The 22,342-nt window shown below is 40.8% G+C and overlaps 2 long non-coding RNA genes across 6 annotated transcripts in view; one reads left to right on the top strand and one right to left on the bottom strand.

The window, feature by feature from the left end:
- The window catches only part of LOC110362180 (uncharacterized), a 47,591-nt gene that overhangs the window by 11,301 nt on the left and 13,948 nt on the right, over positions 1–22,342 (top strand). The window contains exons 2-3 of one of the 4 annotated variants that reach the window (XR_010466275.1): positions 1–9,829; positions 11,176–11,370. The exons of 1 other annotated variant lie outside the window; for it this stretch is intronic. This is a non-coding gene — a long non-coding RNA (uncharacterized LOC110362180). Of the gene's footprint in view, positions 11,371–22,342 lie in introns of those variants that run through there. 2 more of the 4 variants (XR_010466276.1, XR_010466277.1) reach the window with 2 other exon arrangements.
- LOC135575464 (uncharacterized) overlaps positions 227–22,342 on the bottom strand; it is a 23,754-nt gene continuing 1,638 nt past the window's right edge. Inside the window, exons 2-5 of one of the 2 annotated variants that reach the window (XR_010466273.1) lie at positions 11,391–21,851; positions 9,488–9,679; positions 475–5,763; positions 227–430 (exon numbers count right to left, since the gene is read on the bottom strand). This is a non-coding gene — a long non-coding RNA (uncharacterized LOC135575464). Of the gene's footprint in view, positions 431–451; positions 5,764–9,487; positions 9,680–11,390; positions 21,852–22,342 lie in introns of those variants that run through there. The other variant, XR_010466272.1, reaches the window with a different exon arrangement.

Below are 22,342 nucleotides of genomic sequence, written 5' to 3' on the forward strand. Positions count from 1 at the left end.
GGTGATGCTGTTCCTGTGTCAGGGTGTTGCTGCACCTGTGTCAGGGTGACGCTGCACCAGTGTCAGGGTGATGCTGCTCCTGTGTCAGGGTGACGCTGTTCCTGTGTCAGGGTGACACTGCACCTGTGTCAGGGTGATGCTGTTCCTGTGTCAGGGTGTTGCTGCACCTGTGTCAGGGTGACGCTGCACCAGTGTCAGGGTGATGCTGCTCCTGTGTCAGGGTGACGCTGTTCCTGTGTCAGGGCGACATTGTTCCTGTGTCAGGGTGATGCTGCTCCTGTGTCACAGTGACACTGCACCTGTGTCAGGGTGATGCTGTTCCTGTGCCTGGGTGATGCTGTTCCTGTATCATGATGACGCTGTTCCTGTGTCAGGGTGACGCTATTCCTGTACAAGGTTACGCTGTTCCTGTGTCACAGTGGCACTGTTCCTGTGTCAGGGTGACGCTGTACCTGTGTCACGGTGATGCTGTACCTGTGTCAGGGTGACGCTGCTCCTGTGTCAGGGTGACGCTGTTCCTGTGTCAGGGTGACGCTGTACCTGTGTCAGGGTGATGCTGCTCCTGTGTCAGGGTGATGGTGTTCCTGTACAAGGCAGAAAAGCCCTCGTAAGCCATATATTTCATGCTGTGTCAGAGAAAGACGTGGGAGAGAGAAGAGTTGCAGCGAACAGACCAGCAAGTCAACTGCCAGACAGTCTGACACCGTCCATCAGTCTACAGCAGAAGACCCATTGTAATGAGTTTTCTGCACAGGGAGCAGAACGTGGCCAGAAGTCAGGGTGCAGATGCAGGCCGGGATTCACACTGAGCCTGCAAGGTACCTTTTCCTTTAGTGGCTGTTGTGGGAGCAGAAATGCATACCAAAATAAACTCCATTAATAAGTAGTCACTACTACATTTTTCAGTTATACTAAACTGTTTCAGACTTTGTTAAGTTTTTGCCATTGATGGCTGATTAAATGTGTGTAAATGGGTTTGTTTTCACTTTCCTTAAATCTCAAATGTGTATAAACATTTTTATTCCCCAATTTAAACCACCAGTGCCAAGATTCTGACTGAAGTGGATCTTTCTGGTTGTGTTATAAACAAGTGTAAGTTACGAAGTACAGTGCTGACATCAGAATAGTTACAGCTGGAAGACTTGCCAGTGTGCATACAGTGTAGAAATACAAGGGATCATTGTAAGCTAATAAAGATCATTAAAAGAAATTGTACATTTCATAATTGTGTTTTCATCAAGATAATATGACCTATTTTAACACTTAAGCAATTAAAATAGAAGCTGAAATATTTGGAGATGATTAACTTATCCAGTACTTAGACTTGACAGGTGATATTACCCAATAAATCATCCACCAAGTGACTGGGATTCTTAACCAAAATGATTTTTTGTTGACTTCTGGGTTGTTTCTTTTTTAAGAAAAAGCCACTTAAAATTACTTTTTACCTTTCCAATGACACGTTACATTTTGTATTTTCCTTTAAAAGCAAAACCTTGCTATGGCTTGCTTCCAAAAGGCTTGCTATGACTGCTGTGTCTGAGGCTTTTGGAGATCTCAATGGTGAGAACAGCATAAATACCCAACTAGATTGCAGCAGGTTCTCTTTGTTTCAGAGGAAGCACTAAGATATTCATACCTAAAGCCAGGGAATCTGTGCTGGTCATTTTTGGAGTTCTGAACTAATCCGTAAGAAAATTCTCCCATGGCTGGAGTTGGCAGTGAGGAGAACTGAGCGTGTCCAGAAGGACCTTTGGATTGCAGCTTGAATTAAATGTAGACTCTCTGATATAATCTGGACTCATATTCAAATAGTCTAGATTCAGTGTCTTGATAACTCATATAAAGTCATCTTATTCTAATTTGTACTAGAATTTCACAGTAATATTTTGTAAAACTATGGGTATATCTAAAACCAAAAAGGGAAATACCCCCCTTCTTTGAACATAATCTGAAATGAAAATCCAGTCTGAGCATTAGGAGATGAATGTTGCGAATTCGTGAGGTTCCAGACTCACGGTCTGGGTCCAATGTGCCCTCTGGCTGGCCCAGGAAGGTGCAAACCAGCCCTGTTAGCCCCTGGGCCAGGTGAGGGACCGCACAGTAGCCTGAAATAGTGGGCCAGGGCAAGACAGCTCTGGCCTTAGACTTAGTATCTTTCTGTTCCAGCTCTGTTCCTATCTCCTCCTCTGCAGATAATCCACTTCATAAACAGAAAGTTCTAAGAAATAAAAACAAACAAACAAACCACACCACCAGACCAGAGGTAACTCCTTTTTAAGACACTTCTGCCAGAAAGTAAAGACTGAGCCACAGCTGCAGTTCCCTGATATCATGCTTCTCGCTGACATCCCCGTGTGGGTGTGTGAGTGGGAAAATGACACCAGTTGGGTGACTCAAAGCTCTGGATTTTCCCGTAAAGAGGACACCCCTGGCGTTGTGTTCTGCAGGAGAGACGTGTGTCTGTCGTGGCAGGGTGGGCAACAGACACGTGGCCCGGGAGGCAGAGCACGGGGCTGGGGTGACACCAGGGTCTGTCCCCTGTGCGGCAAACCCAGCTGGGACTGGGCAGCTCGCAGCTCTCGCTTGACCTTTGTTATTGCTGGTTTATGTGTCTGGTTTTGTTGACTTTTCCTCAGACGTCACCCACAAGATAGCAAGAAATGGTGAACTGCTGTGTCACGGGTTTCATTTCACCCCGCTCCCCAAGGAAACTCCCTTTATCGTTGTTAATAACAGGACTGAAGAGAGTCTACAATTCTGTTCCCGTGTAACAGATCAACTGTTGAGCTACACAGTTCTAACCAATTTCAATAGGAACTAACATGAGCAGAGCAGTATACCCTACATGTCATATACTCTACATGCTGAAAAGTATTTGACAACATTTGTCATAGCAAGTGTATCTTTTTGCACAAAAAAGTTAACATTTCTCATGAAGCATAATATTGGATGATATTAACAATATATATATTAGATATTATTTATTCCAAGGACATCCTCACCTTTTATTTATATCACAGACAACAGAAAAAAATATTGCCTTGTTCTACCTGCAGAACATTTAAAACCACTTCAGTATTTTATGCAGCGTTACAGTGGTAACACATGGAGTTTTAAACTTATTTGCAAGATAGGGACTTGTTTTCTATTCTGTGATTCTACACCTCCCAGTCCTGATCTATGTGTTTAACACTCAGGTGTTAAAAGATTGGAAAGAACAAGTAATAATTTTAAGGTGTTGTACCTTATTTTGGAATATTTTTTGTGTTAATCTTTAGCATTAGGAACATAAAAAATGTTTTGCTGAGAAAAAGTGTAGGAAAGAAAAACAAAACAGAGCAAACCAAAGTCCTTTGGGCAACTTTCCAGCTGCTTTCACAGGAACCTTCAGCTCTCCTGCTTGCTTGGAGTGTAGCAAAAAGATAACGGTGTTCTTGTGGCGAGCCGACAAACGCTGCCGTGCGGGACGGGGCGATAAGCGGGATCAAGAGGTGGAGCAGGAGTTTATTAGTTCATTTGAACAAGATAGAAATGTGCTGGGAAGTTTTGAGCTGCAGCTGAAAAATGAAAAGTAATTGGTCAATTCCCAAAGTGTTCGGATGAAGAAAGGTTTGCTGCTCGTAGTAACTGGAGCTTTCACTGCCATAGACAACGTTTCTTTCTGTTTGTGGTAAAGTCCTCAATGTTTCTGTCTCCTTCATACATCTTACTCCACTGCATTGTGGTTCCGCATTTTCAGATGATACAAATACAAGAGTCTAAATTCTACGCTGATAAAATTAAGCAATGATGCTAAAGTCGTGGCACAATAGGCGGAATTTGCCTTAGTGACTTTGTTAGGTTAAAAATGAGCTTTTTCTGCTCTGTAAATTTCCCTTCAACTGTGGATATTTGGATCTTGTCTCCATGCTTCTGTGTTTTGTAATTATTGAAAATTAAATGCTGTGTATTTAGGTATGGTACAAAATAGGCGCTGTGATGGGTTCTGCCATACACCTCTGGTGAGCACTCCGTAGGTCCTTGCCTGATGATTCTGGTGATGTGGGCCGGCACACCTGAGAATGAACTCATAGCATTTGACTCTTGATACTGTCACCCAATCTGTATTTGAAATAAGATCTGCCAAAGTAAATATCAAACATCCTGCTGTATGTATCCCAAATGTCACTTTTGGTTACCTGCAGCGTAATATGTGCAAGGAGAAGCAAAGAGATAATGCACAGCGATGTAGTGTCAGGTTTACTGGCCAAAATCGCAGGTGGCTAAATTAATCACAGATGATAAAAAACATAAGGAAAAAGGCGTTCTTCCTAGGTTACAGGAAGAGACTTTTGTCCTACACTCTGATGACTTTTTGGTATCATTTATTTTATTGAACAACTATTTTATAGAAGTTTAATTTTTTTTTTGTTACAAAAGTAACCATACTATTTTCATGGGCCTTTTCCCCACTAAGGCAGGTTTTTAAGTACCACTGACATTTGTGGTATGCCAATTTTCACAGCTCTAGAGAAACAACAATAATACACCGTGGAGAAAATTGTGACACATTTTGCCTGGAAAACGTTGTTACACTCTGCTCAAACAAATATGAAGAACTTATTTTAATATCCTGTCTCACACTATGGGGTAAAAGGGCAAAAGGATTAGGACAGGTAGATGAAATGTATAGTTCAGCAAGATGTGATCAGTAACCAGAGTAACTCTGGGTTATTTGCAAGACTTCAGTGATTCCCAGATGCTGAGGTAGGGTGGGGATGAGGACTAGGAATGTCATCTGGATTTGATGGTCGCTTGGCACTGTGGAATGTGGAAACCTTTGCTCGTTTGTGTGAGAATTGTGTCCTTTGCCTCGGTTTCCCACTGGGAGCTCACAACTGAACACACAGACGGTCTCAGGGCTCCCTCCTTCATTTAGCGCACACACAGAGGAGATCCATGTGCAGGGTGTTTATTGAAAGGAATAAAAAAGCTTTATTCTTCCAGCAAGTGAATGCTTGTGAGAGTGTCACACATACATGGATATCTGGTGAAAGTAAACGTGCTCCTGTGTGTCTTGAAGGAGAAGGAACAGAGGGTTGTTTTCCCCTGTATTCTCAGACACTGAATAACATTCTGCTGCAAGACAGGAATTGTTTGTGTGCAGATGCTTGGCTTCCTTGAAAACACAAACAGTTTTCTTGGTAGCATATTTATTCACCATATTAATATTAGTCAACTAGGGGTTATTATTTTTCAAATTGAACTACAGCTAATAGCACAGAAGTATTGCTATTGGCATGCTAGATATTTCAATTAATTAGGTTAATAAGTTCAATAATTTAATAAATTAATACTTTAAAATTATTTATCAAGTTCATGTATTTAATTGCTCTTCTGATACTCAAATCCAGAATATCAAAACTTAAGCAACAGAGCAGACACTGACACGTAGATGTAAATTCAGGTGTGGGATGTGGCCCTCATGAGCAGCGCACTGAAACGAGATGTCTGTAAGGTGGACATGTCAGTTGAGGTCTGCTGGGGGGTCACCAGCCTCTTGCAGTGCAATGGGATCCCTCCGAGGTGTCTAATCCTGACAGCAGGCTGATGATACTGTGATACCATCAGATAATCTGGTTTGTGATAATCTATGTCGTGATAACCAGCAGAAACCCCATGTTATGAAACTACCTTGACTGTGGCATGAAGAAAGCCAGATGCTGACGGAGCATTATTCCACAGGTGTTTTAGCTCTGGATCAAAGGAACTCTTGTAGGCCTGTAACACCAAAAATAACCCATGAGAATGCAGAAACAAAGAAGAAATGTGCCGGTTCGGTGACTGGCTGCCCACAGGACCAACACACCACTTACAGGAAACACTGGCTTTCAACTTCACCCCAGCAGCGTTGCTGCAGGTATTTCAGATCACTAGATCACGCACGGCAAGGCCAGGCACACCGGACACAGACAGCACTTCTCTGCTGATGTCTAAGCACATTTTTCCTTAGTTTGTGCAAATACCCAAATGTCTATAAGGAGCTAATAAATCTAAGTTTAAATGGAAGAGGATATTGTTTGACGACATTTGTCTTATATTGGGTCTGATGGATTTAGTTTTTAGGGTTCGTATATCGTAAAATGCCACTGACATAGCACTTCAGACTCTTTATCCTGCTTGAAGGAGTATTCAATTCTATTTTTTATCATCAGGTTATATTAGGTGAGGTTAGGTCTCCCATAACAAGTATCATCTTTCAAGAAGGAAGACTGATTTAGACACAAAATTTGACCTGAACGATCTTAAATGTCTTGTTCAATTTCAGAGTAATGAATAATTAGAGTAATGAATGACCTTAATGGGGAACTTGTTGCTTGTTCTGTTACCCTGATTTATTAAGTCTAGAGAAAAACCAAGGATAACATGGCAGCTGGTATATGTCAGCATTAAGGCAAGTAGTATTATGCCAGTTCTTACTGGCTGAAGTTTTAGCTCTGATTGACTCTAGAAAGCACTTTAGCACAACTTAGAGGCAAATCCCTCTGCCAAAGAAATGTATCCACAAGGCAGTTCTGGAATATCTGGTTGAGATCCATCTAAATCTGTTAGGAGCTTTTCCAGATACAGAAGAAGGTATGGACACACACAATTATATCTACATATTAGATTAAAATTGGAATATAAGGCAGCAGGAATGTAGCTAGAAGATATTTTATTTTTTTTAACTAAGAGATATTTGGATTTAGCCAAATATGTAAAGTTTGAATGCAGGATTTATTTAAAACTATGTAGACTGCTTCTGAAAATAATATAGCTAGTGAATGTTTGTTAAAATCTTTCCTTACCTAAGAATTTGACTGTGTGTTTTGTAGGGAATTCTGTTTATTGGGATGTGTGTTGCCAAACATGAGAGGTGGCCCAGAGCTGGTGCACCAGGAGCGCCACGCCGGGAGTTCATCTGCATGAATTGTTTTTCTCTGCTTAAGCAGATAATGCACCTAGTCTGCTCTTCATAGAATGTATTTCAGTACAGATAGTAAATATCTAGAGTTCCCTTCTGAATTTAACAAAAATCTAGTATGCGTTAAGACTCCTAAATTTTCATGAAATTGAGATACATACATCTTGCAAGGCAATAAACCTTGGTTGGAAAGGTGTTATTTAGTTGTGCTCGGAGCCTTATTCACTTCGTACAAACCACAAAATAATTTAATCCTCTAGATTTAAAACTGAACTTTTCCATAGCAGTATTGTTTTAATAATAAGAGAGATCTGTGTGAGTTGGTCAGGCGTTGATAGCCACACATTATATCCTGGAATTAGAATTCAGTATTTATTACAGAATCCCAGAATTCCAGAGTGTCAGGGGTTGAAGGGCCCTGGAAAGCTCATCCAGTGCAATCCCCCCATGGAGCAGGAACACCCAGATGAGGTTACACAGGAAGGTGTCCAGGCGGGTTGGAATGTCTGCACAGAAGGAGACTCCACAACCCCCCTGGGCAGCCTGGCCCAGGCTCTGCCACCCTCACCCCAAACAAGTTTCTTCTCATCTTTCAGTGGAACCTCTTGTGTTCCAGTTTGCACCCATTGCCCCTTGTCCTGTCACTGGTTGTCACCGAGAGGAGCCTGGCTCCATCCTCCTGACACTCCCCCTTTCCATATTGATCCCCATGAATGAGTCCCCCCTCAGTGTCCTCTTGTCCAGCTCCAGAGCCCCAGCTCCCTCAGCCTTTCCTCACACGGGAGATGCTCCACTCCCTTCAGCATCTTGGTGGCTGCGCTGGACTCTCTCCAGCAGTTCCCTGTCCTGCTGGAACTGAGGGGCCACAACTGGACACAATATTCCAGGTGTGGTCTCCCCAGGGCAGAGCAGAGGGGCAGGAGAACCTCTCTGACCTACTGACCACCCCCTTCTAACCCACCCCAGGTACCATTGGCTTCCTGGCCACAAGGGCCCAGTGCTGGCTCATGGTCACCCTGCTGTCCCCAGGACCCCCAGGTCCCTTTCCCCTACGCTGCTCTCTAATAGGTCATTCCCCAACTTATACTGGAACCTGGTACTGTAGTAATAGAGCTCCAAGACACAAGAATGGCAGCAAAGAAAGAGATCTTCCCAAATCAATGCAACTAAAGTACTATCAGAATCGTTCTCTAAGTATGTGCTGCTTCAGTATGCAGTTTTTAATCATTAAAAAGTGCAGCCTTTGGTAACTTGAAGATAAAGACTTTAATGAGAATTTTTGTGAATGTATTACTTTCCTGTTAAAATACTTGGAACGTTTTGTTAATCCTAGTAAAGCAGCAAATGGAATGTAAAGATGAATGGAATTGAAATAATATAGTCCTCCTCTATGGAAAAAAAAAAGAACTATAGAGCTGAACACTAAGTTCTCTACAGAAATTGTGAGTACAGTATTTGAAAGAATTCCTATAGAATATAGAAAAAATCATGCATTTATCATAATGCCTGAATCATCGTATAAACACATTCTAAATTGGACTAGACAAGCCTAATAGCACATAGAAAATAAAACAACTAGGTGTTTGACTCACAAAGAACTCAAAGATAAAGTCCAAATGACAAAACACAGTTTTACTTAGTAATTGTCTACTTAATGAAAATTACCGGCAGTAATATTTTTATGTTATTATAGTTATATTGATAAAACTTTCTGGAGTAAAAGAGCGTGCATTAAATATTCTGTTGTAAAAACCCTTGCAGCATAAGGTAGGAATAAAACTATTGCATTTCCTTGTTTGGAGAAGCCCTGCTGAAAATGAGAGAGTGCGGAAATAGGTGTCTCTGTCACCCGCCATCTCTGCTGGGCACAGATCCGCTTTGAAGTCTGAACCTGACCTGCACAACCCCAACTTCAGCATCTCTTCAAACAACTGCATTTGTAAGAGACTGTTTTGTTTATAACGCGACACGGCAAAATGTTCTCTTGACAGAACATTTTGTTCTGAGTCCCTAGATCTGGATTTTACCCTAAAAATCATTTATGTAAATTATGAGCGTAGCACAGATTGGTGTGAAATACTCAAAAAGAAATCTCAGTCTATGGAAAAGAGTCTTGATTTCAATAGGTTTTGCTTTTAAATCAACTGGAAACCCAGACCAAATTCCCTTTAACACATTTAGCATGCCTGAGCTGATTTATGATTTCATTTCAACACAGCAAAAAATTAGCACTTATGACAGGAAATAATGTGAAACTTGAGAGATTTTCACCAAGATTCATGTGGAATCTGGAGCATTAGTAACGCTAAAGTGTGAGAAACAGAAATGAAGGAGATCACAGAACCCCAGAGTGTCAGGGGTTGAAGGGCCCTGGAAAGCTCATCCAGTGCAATCCCCCCATGGAGCAGGAACACCCAGATGAGGTTACACAGGAAGGTGTCCAGGCGGGTTGGAATGTCTGCACAGAAGGAGACTCCACAACCTCCCTGGGCAGCCTGGGTCAGTGCTCAATATATATCCATGCTAACAAGGTTCACTCACTTATTAAATGCACAGTGGTTGAACGCTGGACACCGTCAATGCTGTTTGGCAAAAATGGCTGGTGCTTGTCCTAGGAGGGTCTCTCCGAGTCCGATAGCTGGGTGAACACCTGAATGAATGAGGATGGTGACCTTCCAGGTACCACCACTGACAATTTCTTTGTGCTCATTCTTCTGGAATACTCCTGTTGGCCTAGGAGGAGAGAGCATAACAAATTAACTGTAAGTCATATGTTTAATTCACCACTCGAAGAGGTTCCTCGGCTGCGTCAGGAGCTGCTGCTCTGCCAGGGCCGTGCGGTGCGAGGGCAAACGCAGCTCAGCGCCAGGACGTGATGCAGAGGTGAGGCCTGTAATGCACCGTTAGGAACTTTCTTCATTATAAAGTAGCACAGTGCCTGATAATTAGAAAATTATGTTGACGTTATTCCAGTACCTAGACCGAATAAAGAGAGATTGTGACATCTCATATTCAGATACTTGCAGCACATAATGCAATGACTAGCATAACCCAAACATCTTGTAGGGTAACTATACCTTCTCCTTCAAACTTACGTTCAGGAGTATTAGGTGTTATTTCACACTGTGCACAACAAAATACTTGATACCTTGTTTCAATTATACAAATATATATTTTCACTGAATATTTACAGTCTTCATACATGCCCACTGAAAGTATAACTCTTAGCCAGAACCCAAGCATGGATTTTTCTTTGGAGCACAAGTCTTTAAAGCTTGACTATAGTGAATAATGTAAAAAGCACAGTTTCAGGCCAGGCACCTTAAACAATGACTTAAATGAATGACTAATAGCTAGGACAGAAAACTATTTGAAATTCTCATTAGCATTAAAAAAGTCTTTTAACACTTGGATCGAAGTTATGTAGCAAAACCTTCACTGATTTTATTAAATCGTGATAAGCACTTATTCACCAAAACAAATGCTAACACAATTCTATCAGAATTCCTCGAGTCTTTACCAGCACGGACAAATGACAGTGTGAAATCTTTGAAGGATCTACTGGAGAAGTGTCTCTTTTTTGTGCACCCCAGGTGCACGTGGAACGTGGCCCCATCCGTGCTGGGGCAGCAGCTTTTCCGTCCCCACCCTCATCACAGCAGACAGGACACGGGCAGGGAGCTGCCGGCTGCGCTTACGGAGGCGTTTGCCTGGAGAAAATGCAGCTGAGCAAGCACCAAATGAGATTTTTACTCCATTTGGCATTAGACTTCTAACCTGCTTCACCGCTTGGTATGTGTTAATCTGAGTAAACTCTGTTGTTAGGCTGAGAGTCTGTCCTAAAATGCGATGTCTAGTTAAAATCCGGAGCAGCCTGCACGGTGCCTCTACATGAGATCTGACAGCAGCCAGCACTATTAATCCTCTGACATAAATACCTTAGGAAAGACACTCTAATAAAAAAGACAGCACCGACACATTAATCATGTATAGGAGTACAGAACTACTGCAGAAATCTCCCTCACTTTTTAAAGAAAATTGGCATTATAACAATTTCCTGGAGAGAATTTACGTTTATTTCACTGCAAAAAATATTTATACTCTGAAAATAAAAGTCCTTTAAATAACCATACGATATTAAGTATCATTGTTATATTTATATATATCAGGTTGTAGTGAAAGAGCTCTGGATGTGTTATTAGTGTTTCTGGTCTCTGTTCTGTTTGTAGGAATGTTTGATTTAGTCAGCAACAAGTCTGCTCCAAGCTGAAAAAGTCATTTCAGCCTCATGTCAGAGCTACGCCAACCAGGATTGCAGCAGTATCTACAAAATTACTAATAGCTGGGGGGAGGAAAAAGGTATTATTTCCTAATTAAAATGCATTACAATGAGATTTTTCAAATAAACTACTTCTATGCTGACAGCAATGCCCAAGTTACTTACATTTTGAAAAGCCTGAGCAGATTGTTACTGTCTGCTCTCCACCGAGCACACTGAAACCCGCTCGGAGCTGGAATTTAAGGGCACTGCTGGAATTTACAGGGTCCATACGCCACATTGCTAAAATGTTGATAAAGATGGAGTTTCAGTTACTTGCATGAAATTTTTACCTGTTGTCAAAATAAATGCTGTAAGTTAAAAATCCAGGAAAATACAGCATTGTTTTAAGAATCGTCTCTATATGCCAGGTGTTTATAAAACTGAGTTGTTCAGCCCATTTGCTGTTATGAAGACATCATAATTTTGAGCTTAAAGTGTCCTAAGATAACTATCCCAATATTTAAGTTTTTATACCAATGGATGTATATCGCACTTTAAAACTAATTTGAAAAATACTATGTTTGTAAAATAAATATTTGTCCAGAAGCATCTTCCACTGAACTTCTCTCTTCCCCCTCACTCCGAAGTCTTTACTGCCTTTTCACAGAATCACAGAATGGACTGGGCTGGAAAAGCCCTCAGAGCTCACCCAGTCCAACCCTTGGTCCAACTCCAGTCCATTCACTAGATCATGGCACTAAGTGCCATGTCCAATCTCAGTTTAAAAACCTCCAGGGCCGGTGAGTCCAGCACCTCCCTGGGCAGCCATTCCAATGCCTGACCACTCTCTCTGCACAGAATTGCTTTCTCATCTCCAGCCTCAGTTTCCCCTGGCAGAGTTGAAGCCCATGGCCCCTTGTCCTATTGCTGACTGCCTGGGAGAAGAGCCCAATCCCCACCTGGCTAGAACTGCCCTTCAGGTAGTTCTAGAGAGTGCTGAGCTCAGCTCTAAGCCTCCTCTTCTCCAGACTAAACAAGCCCAGCTCCCTCAGCCTCTCCCCATAGGGCTTGTGTTCAAGTCCCTTCCCCAGTCTTGTTGCTCTTCTCTGGACCCGCTCCAGCACTTCAATCTCTTTCCTGAGCTGAGGGGCCCAGAACTGAACACAACACTCCAGGTGTGGCCTCCCCAATGCAGAGCACAGGGGAAGGATCACTGCCCTTGTCCTGCTGGCCACGCTAGTTTGGATCCAGGACAGGATCCCATTGGCCTTCTTGGCCACCTGGGCACACTGTTGGCTCATGTTGAGCTTCCTGTCCATTAGTACCCCCAGGTCCCTCCGGGGTATAAAAAGAATGGGCTCCTGGGGCAGTTTCAGTTGCAGCTTCCATCAGTAGGCAGTTGTCAGTGCTCAATATATCTGAAAATACATTTCAAAACTTGAGCCGTGCAAAATCAGATGGAATAAAATTAAAATGCTGTTTGTGCTGCCAGTATATGGATAATTGAAAACACACACAGGTATATTACAGTAATGGGAAACCTCACACATCTTCACATACTAAATCTTGAGTGTTTCACATGAATGCTAAAAAAAATAAATGAGAGATATTACATTTATACATAAATATTCTATCATACCTTCATTTTACTTTATTTTTGGAAGGAAAACCAGTTTTCCTTGCTTGGGGAACTTCATCATTGATAAACTTGATCGCTCCTTGAAGTTATAGCAAAAGTTATAAACTTGGCTTTTATTGCATTTTTACAGAGCTCTCTCTTGTCAGTCCTGCAGAGTTCATCTCTCAGTCGGTCTTTCACTGTGAGAAACTCTGGATGCAGACAATCCACATCACAGCAAAAATTTAAATGAGATTTATGTTCAATAAAGCCAAGTAAACTGTTTTCCTGATTTAGGCGAGAGAATTTGGTGAATAAATTTATAGCTCTGTTCTTTACATCTAATATTTAAAATAGTTTAATCTGATCTGGCATCGTTCCTAATTTGTAAACCTACATTCATTATTTCCATATCCATGGGTGGCATTCACTACACAGAGTCAAAGTCTTGCCCTCAGTATAGAGGCGGCTTTGGCTTGCTCTCCAAAATCCAACTCCTAAATTTGTATAACATTGGAGAAGTAGCTTTTATTTGTGGGATATAAATGCATTATTTTAAGTGTGTAAACTGTGCTTCTGCAAGTAGGTCCCTAATCTGCATTGAACATAATCAAACTGGTGGGACTCCATCCAGGAATCAGACTGCCTGGATGCAATGCTGTCTAGAATTGGGGATCTTCTTCTTTTCCCTCAGCAGAAAATAAATACAGTCTCCTAACGTTTACAGTATCTGTGGGAATTAAAATATCTAAATTTTGTAATAATCCTTGTTTTGCTTATTGCTTTTCTTATGGGTAAAATATTCTAGCCTGCTATTCAAATCTGTATTGAAAACTGAGATATTTTCTGTCCGTATAAATGCCAGGATTATGTATATGAGTTTTAGATATTCACACTGGGCATAACTTTGATACAGGAATAAAATGAGTATAAAATATTTTTCTAGTACCGGATAGATTTCTGAAAGTCTCTTTAATTGTCACAAATGTTATAGGGCCCATTTTTTCTCTGGGACAGATGACCTCTCTTGTATTGATTGCAGGAGTAAATGCTAATTAATGAGGCATCTTTAAGTAATAATAACAAAGATATAATTTATAATACTAAGAATATTGCATTCTTCCTAAAAGAAACCCTCTACTTTGCTTACATTTAGTAGAATGGTGTTATTTCTAGCAGGAATAAATTGGAGATGGACCAATGTATAGACAGCAGCAGCTCACATGCAAGAACAAAGTCAAAGGAATTAGAAGTGAAATTTCAAATAAAAGAGCCTTTTTAGTATAACACTTGAAATGCATTTTCTTATATAATATCACAACAGTAAATAATAAAACATGGTCTGAAAGCTAGCAACTTAGGCACAATTATAGATGGGAAGCTCTAAACGTTAAGTTTTAATTCAGAATGGGAATCAGGGAAGTCAGAATCGCAAGTTCAGCTGGAGAATACTTTTAAAACATGTACATTAAAAACAAGATTGAAAGACCCACCAAGTTTCAATTTATGCATGAAATAATCGCTGCATGGCAAGAAGGACAAGTTTAACAGCAGGAACTATCATTTTAAACTTACTTAAATTGTTGATAGCTCCCTAATGGCATTTATCTACAAATATGGTATAGCTTTGTGTCCTCATTTTTGCCATGATAGGTTGTCTTGTCCTGGCAGATGAAACAGGCTGTAGAATAAAAGGTCTTTTATGTTCATAATATAAAGTTGTAGGGTTTTTTTGCCATGTGTTAAATGTAGTAAATAACATTTAGCAAACCTGTTAACCAGACTCTGGCTGTGTCCCAGGCGCACGTGGACCAAGCAGGTTAGTCAGGACGATTTCCATGTAGTTTGGGATCCAATTGTCCTTTCTGCTTGTAAAAGTCTTCCCTTTGACAATACAGTAACAATGTGGTATATAGAAAAGTGTTCACTATAAACACAAAGGAGAAAGAAATCTGTTGCTATCCTAAACCTCACTTGTCAGTTTTTTGGAATTGTATGAGAAGAAATGAAAATTCCTGACTGCCAATAAAGGTGGCGATATTTGTAAAAATAAGGACAGCACTGCTGGGCAAGGGCCGCTCTACAGGGTTTCCATGTCCACCAGCAATTCTGTCATTGCAGGTTTGTATTACAGGAAACTCCTGCTGTCCTGAGAGAGCATTTTTCCATCTTTTTTCACTAAGAGGGACAAAAGGAGCGTTCAAGATGTCTCTAAAGCTCTAGTTCTACCTCTTGCCAAGGGTTGGTGCACTCCTGAAATGTAACAAAAATCTTAGACTGCAATCTCTGAAGCTAAAGTATTCTTACATATAAATTGTATTGTCTAAAGTATTATTACACAGGAATTGACTTCCTTAATGCAATTTGTCTGCTTTTACTCCAAACACCAGAGAAGCAAACTGAAATTTAAACGCAATAAATGCTTTGCAGAAGATTTTAAATGACCCTTGTCATTTGAGCAAAGATTCTGGCAGCACCAATGGAATGTGGTTTATGCACTGCTATGCTTTATACTTTTTCATCGTATAATTTGTTTTATTTCAACTGCAACTCAACAGGAGCGCAAAGGAAGGTATGAATAAATGTGAATTTGAGATGTTGCAACTGGGCACAGGAGCGTAATGATGGTAAATTTTTCCCTACAAATGAGCTCCTTGCAAGAAGCTTTGAATATATGATTTCCGCCACAGAACTTGCAGCAAAGCACTGGTAGACTGTCATTAAAATGAGTTGTGTGGCTGCATGTGTCCCTTACAGCATCACCCCCTCACAATTGATTTGTACAATAAAAAGCCAGGAGGCACAGGGGGAGTTTGCTGGTACCTTCGCAGCTCCCACCAAAGCTGCAGCTGAACCTCCTCTCAGTGCACGCCTGAGATTTCCACGGCATCAGTGTCAGGGTTTCTAAAGAAACCAACAGGATCACTGATTTTATACAATGATTACATGTTTGCTTGCTGATATTCATCCGTTCTTTGAAGGCAACGAAAGCAATCTAATAAGGCTGAACTTCCACTGAACCGGAAGTGTTTTGCTTTTCTCAGGCTTGTGGATGCGGGTCAATTAAAAAGTGATGATGGTTAGAGCTTTTCTATCTTATTTTCATTTTCCTTTCCACTTTGTGAAATAAGATAGAGCACTGAAATAGAAGGAAGAGAGAAGGCTAGAGGTGGCAAGGCATCTAAATGTATATTTACACATAGCTCTGCAAAAGGATAAGTATGTGTTTATGTGACTTTCTTAGGGAGTTGGTTCACAATGCTCCCTTGCACATTGTATCCTTTATTGTTCGTATTTCAAAGGCCTTTTTTTTCAAGATTCTAAACAAATAAATCAAAAGTTAATTATTATCCCAGCTGTAGAAATGGAGAAGTTGAAGTATTGAAGCTGACTGATTCTGTCAAGTCAATGTTTGCTGTTAGGAACAGGATTAGATTTCATGTCATCACGCCAAATCTTGCATCCAGACTTTCAGCACTGACCACCTACCATAATGTGACACATGTTCATGTGCTTGGTTTTAAGTGATTAATACCCAGGGAAGAGCAGTTTCCTGAATATCAGGCAAATGACTAAACATTTCTGAAGGATAATCCGCATATTGAAGACAACAGGCCCAACATTTCGCGTTACTGTTCTCATCTTTGCTGTTTCTCGGCCGTGCTCTGATTCATCTCTGCGGAAAACTTTGTATAGTGCAGTTTAACTTTACATTTCTATCGCGGCACCAACAATTTGCCCAACAGCGATTTCCCTATGCACCAAGTATTACTGGCCCTCAAATCAAATGTATGCTGTCTGCTTCCATCCCTGCTCTCTGTCTCAATTATTATTTTTCTGAAGATAAGAAAATCCCATTTTTACCACTGGAGAGCCAGGCTGCTTAGGTCACAAGATTCTCTTGGCTTAATCCTTGAGTATGAATCACGAACTTTCCCTAATAAGTACTGGCATTCTTCAGATGATCAGGCTAACTTACTAAGGCTTCCAGAGCTTTCCACGTTCATTATCACCATGTTTAAAGTATCAAAAGCAGTAGCCAGTTAAGAATTATTAAGACTATAAGTTGTTTGTTCTTACTTTTCCTTTCTGTCTTCTATTTCTTACTCTGATGCGGGTTGATATTGTAAATGGCAATAATACACCTCAGTTAAAAAAAAAACAAAATATGAAAAAGATAAACCAGGCTGAAAAATAGATGTGAAAAATAGGAAACAAATTCCGTTGCTTTCAACACTACATGGCTCAAAAGTTACCTATAAATGCCCATGACTCCACTTCAGGAAAAGCTTTTTTTCTCACATTTAATACCAGAAAATTGTGAGATAACAAGAGCAACAGTAAGCCTCTACCCTGCAAATATAACCCCTACAAAAGAATCCTACAGTCTACTGAGAAGGCACAGTAAATGCCAAGTGATTAAATAAGTGCTCTGTTAGAAATAAATAAAATGAAGACCCTAACAAAACCCCCCACAACTATTTCTTAACCCTTGCAAGTAGAAACAGAATATTCCCAGAAAACTGCTGAGATGAGACTGGACTCTACTAAGTACTTCAGATCTGGAAACATGAAGATCCTGGGCACTTTAGGAAAGAAGCCCCAAATTTTGATGCTAAATCCAATAAAAATAGAACAAATCCTATTCAGTTTAGCTACCAGCAATATTTTTTGTATCTTTTACCAGGATTAGCACATATAAATAAAGATAAATTCCTCAAACAGCATTTTAACTGTGGCACAGTATGACAAGATAAAACTATATTTAATAGTTGGAAAAAATAAGGAGGTTTGTACTTACCTATGAGTTAATTATTCAATGTGTATATTTGGGATCACTATATATGTATGAATAACAGGACACACCCAAGTCATATTCAAAATCACTTGGGAACTTCTGTGAAGAGACCAAATATTTTTACAATAGCAATGATTAAGCCTGAAAAGAAAAGCAGAAAGCCCTGCAGGGAAATCAGAAGTGAGTCAAAATCACTAGTGGTTACTCTCATATTTATCATCAGAAATGAGTCAAAATTGCCAGGCGTTACTCTCGTATTTATCACTACATAAACTGTAGTATAAGAATGCAGTGGAGAGGAAAAGAAGAACAAGATGAGAAGAGAAAATCCAAGATGCAGCTTTAATATTTTCACAGAATCACAGAATCCCAGAGTGTCAGGGGTTGGAAGGGCCCTGGAAAGCTCATCCAGTGCAATCCCCCCATGGAGCAGGAACACCCAGATGAGGTTACACAGGAAGGTGTCCAGGCGGGTTGGAATGTCTGCACAGAAGGAGACTCCACAACCCCCCTGGGCAGCCTGGGACAGGCTCTGCCACCCTCACCGGGAACAAGTTTCTTCTCATCTTTAAGTGGAACCTCCTGTGTTCCAGTTTGCACCCATTGCCCCTTGTCCTGTCACTGGTTGTCACCAAGAAGAGCCTGGCTCCATCCTCCTGATACTCACCCTTTATATATCTGTAAACATTAATGAGGTCACCCCTCAGTCTCCTCTTGTCCAGCTCCAGAGCCCCAGCTCCCTCAGCCTTTCCTCACACGGGAGATGCTCCACTCCCTTCAGCATCTTGGTGGCTGCGCTGGACTCTCTCCAGCAGTTCCCTGTCCTGCTGGAACTGAGGGGCCACAACTGGACACAATATTCCAGGTGTGGTCTCCCCAGGGCAGAGCAGAGGGGCAGGAGAACCTCTCTGACCTACTGACCACCCCCTTCTAACCCACCCCAGGTACCATTGGCTTCCTGGCCACAAGGGCCCAGTGCTGGCTCATGGTCATCCTGCTGTCCCCAGGACCCCCAGGTCCCTTTCCCCTACACTGCTCTCTAATAGGTCTTTCCCCAACTTACACTGGAACCTGGGGTTGTTCCTGCCCAGATTCAAGACTCTACACTTGCCCTTGTTCTATTTCATTCAATGTTTCCCTGCCCAGCTCTCCAGCCTGTCCAGGTCTCTGGATGGCAGCACAGCTGTGCCGGGTGCGGTGGTGTGCGCCTGTTGTCCCAGCTGTGTCAGGAGGCAGAGTCTGTCGGATTGCTTGAGCTCCAGGGTTCGAGTCCCAGAGCGCGGCACTGAAGCTGCCGGTGTTGTGTTCGGTGTGAAACCCCGGAGGAGTGGGGCCGGGGGCACCGGTGTAGTAATTGAGGAGTAGTAGTGATAGTAAGATGTGACATGGATGGGCAAGGATCTGTGTCATGCCTGTCTTAAAACAAAGGGTTTAGTACAGTAACAGGCTTCCTCGAACACTATTTGTTAGAAATAAGCTCAAGCCACTTCAGTGAGAGCTAGACAGACATAAGCAGCACTTCTGGAAAATAACTTCAATGTATTATTTCCAGCCTTGGTGAATGACACTGCAAACTCTTATAAGCACTTCATAACATCATGCAAAATTTAAATTAAAAAGTTTAGGCTACTGCTGTGATGAGTATTTAGAGGAGAAGTTTACGGTTTTTCAGAGGCTGTACTATTTAATTGTTTACTCTTTTTGTCCTGAAACTCATTACTTCTCAATATATTTTAATTTGTTTTAATGGAAGCGCACAGACGTGCAGAAAGCCTGCTCAACAACTCATAAACAAACAAATAACCCAACTCTAAGCTCTGCATTCACTAAACACAGCCTGACATCTTAACCTAATCAAGTGTTGCCCTACTTTCTGCTTTGCAGGCTTTGGAATAGGAATTTCAATGTGTTCCTTCAGCACTGGGGCAAAATTACATCCCAAGACAGAAAGCTTTGAAAAAGTTATCTGATCTGGGTGCTCCTTCCAGTCCTACATTGGGAACTGCAGAATGAGAAACTGTTACCAAACGTGATAATGTACGTGATGGGAATTCATAATGGGAGCCATACTCAACTATTGTTGTACAACAGCCTAAGTGGAAAGGAAGACAGAAAAAGAAGCTATTTCCAATGTTGTTTTTTTCATTTGGATGAGAACTTGCACAGAACAGAAAAATGAACTAAAACTCTAAGGCCGCAGTGCTGGCATGGCATACTCTTAAGAAGAATCTGTCTGTTTATGGCTTCCATATGCTGTACAAACATAAAAATAACAATGTATCCTCTAAGCAAATATTACAACTTTTTTCATGCAAAGCAAATGATTGATCAAACTGTTTTCAGACAATATTAAAAACAAATATGATAAAAATAAAGGTAAGAATATAGCAAAAGTGAGGCAATTTTGAATGCTAGACAGGTATGTAGATTATTTCCTAAAAGTTCCATCAATTACTGTGAGGCATTTCATTCTTTATGAGTCATCTTTGCTCACATAGCTCCATCATTAATCCACTGCAGATTGTCAATTAATTCTTCATGTTCTCTATGTGTGACTATATCACAGAAAACCAGCAATCTGAATGGTAAAACTTGGAAAATTATGCTCTTCTGTCAAGTGTAGATTTATATGCAGAGCTCACAAGATCCCTCTCTGCAGCCAGCAGTTACTTCTGCTGTGAGTTTTGTTCAGTCTCTCAAAGGGACAAGGCAAGGAAAACAATATATCTTCTCTGAAAAATACTGCTTTTAATATATCATATCTCCTTTTGAGTATTAAATTCAACTTAGTATATGGGGTGCTGATGAGAAATGATGTTTCTGGGGCAGGCAGCGAGTCAGTAAAGCAACAGCAATGGAACACCAGCATCAGTCACAGGTCCTATTGGCGGGTGTGCTCTGCCTTCCAACCCTCAGGGTTTCCTCTTGCCTGAGGTACTATTAATAGTACACTGTACACCTAACTGATTTGTTTCTTATGCAGGTAATACATCTCAATATATAAGTTCAGCAACGGCTATTGCGTAAGTTTAACACCCAACATTTATCCCTGTAAACTGTTTCCTAAGCTGGTCATGATCTTCATTTAGCCACCTTATTTAGTATTGGATAATGCATATACAGAATTCTTACCAGATCCCACCACTGTTTATAAATTCAAAAAACAACTTAGTTAATTATTTCTTCATAACGAAGAATGCAGTGTGTTATTTTTATGTACCACTAGGAGAAGAGGAAAAAAAAAAGATAAAGAAACGGGGAAACAGAAAAACAAAATAAGAAATGAAATCCAAGTTTCTCATGCAGTGATGAAATGCCAAGAAACTGCTCCAGAGAGATGGATTAACTGCCAGCTTTTCTACCTGTTGCCAAGAAAACATTGCTGTGTTCACTGATCCTGTAATTAAACTCAGCATGTTTGGAAACAACTTCTGAACTGTGCCATCATCTGTGAAGGGGGAGGGAGCTTCACTCCTCTAACACACCAATAGAAAGGTGGTTCTTCTCAAAAAAGTAGGTAGAAGGGCAAGCTTGGTTTAATCCTGTGCACACATTCTCTAAGGAAAAAAAATCAACATTTGAAAAGAGAAATCTTGTTGCTTACAGAGCTTTGGTGGGAAGCACAGAACTATAATTGGCATCATTCAAAATACTAATGTGCAGGGCAAAAAGTCTTAGTTGCTGTTCTTCAATGCTCTGCAATACCAGGAGTCTTGCTGACTCCTGTTTTCTTCATCAAAATTTTTAAAAAGAGGTCTTAATTCTAGTGTTTCGTAGCATTTTCTTGCTAGGACTTGTAATGTTTAAGTTATTACAGTTACCCATGTTGTTCAAGATAGTTGTACACAAATTTGTCAATAAAATGCTAGACCACACCAGCACACTTCTCCTCCCACATTTGATCGTGTTCAACCCAATCTTGTTTAACCAAGATTCCATCAAGGCCGGCTATATTCTCCTCACCTCCACTGTAGCCCTCTGGGCTTTATTTTTGCTTTATTATTGCAAAGCTTTATTTTACTTCAGACTTCTTTCCTGCTGTCCTTGTGCTTTTAGATTTGATGGGTTGGTGAAATGTTGGCGCAGCTGAATCTTCTTTGCTGTGTGGCTGGCGGTGCGGGACGGGACAGTCGCCCTCTCAGACATCAGCCCTTACGGTCCTCGTTGTATCAAGAAAGGTTTAGTGCAATTTTTGTAGTAAGACAAGGAGTTTAATTTGTTTCTGCACCTGAAGGATAAAATATGAAACATTTTTTGCTTTAGTCATTAGTTTCTTCAATCTTTATCTTATTACCTATACTTAAGAAGCCAAACATTTTGTTTGGTATGAAGAAGCCCAGAAATTAGCAGTAAAAATGCCTGCTTGCAAATTAAACTAATTCTAATTGTGTTGCTGTAATTTACTATAACTATCTTTTATACGCCACCACTCAGACTATTTCTACAAAGAAGCCAGGGAAAAAAAATAAACAGATTCCAGAGTCTAATATTAAGAGTTATGAAGCTCCACTACTTCCATTCTTACTTCTCAGGAAAATGAAAATTACTTAACTATTAAAAAATATAGTGTAATTCAGAGTGCAATACAAAATTAACTTTAAGACAGGGATACACGATGTAAGAAAGAGTTCTAGAAAATAAGCATAGCTTCACAGACAAGAATAATATTCATTGGTGTTCACTGTGCCAACAGTGAGTGAAGAGTGGCCGTTAGCAAGC

The sequence above is a fragment of the Columba livia genome, chromosome 15 (genome assembly GCF_036013475.1).
Source record: "Columba livia isolate bColLiv1 breed racing homer chromosome 15, bColLiv1.pat.W.v2, whole genome shotgun sequence".
Taxonomy (NCBI): Eukaryota; Metazoa; Chordata; class Aves; order Columbiformes; family Columbidae; genus Columba; species Columba livia.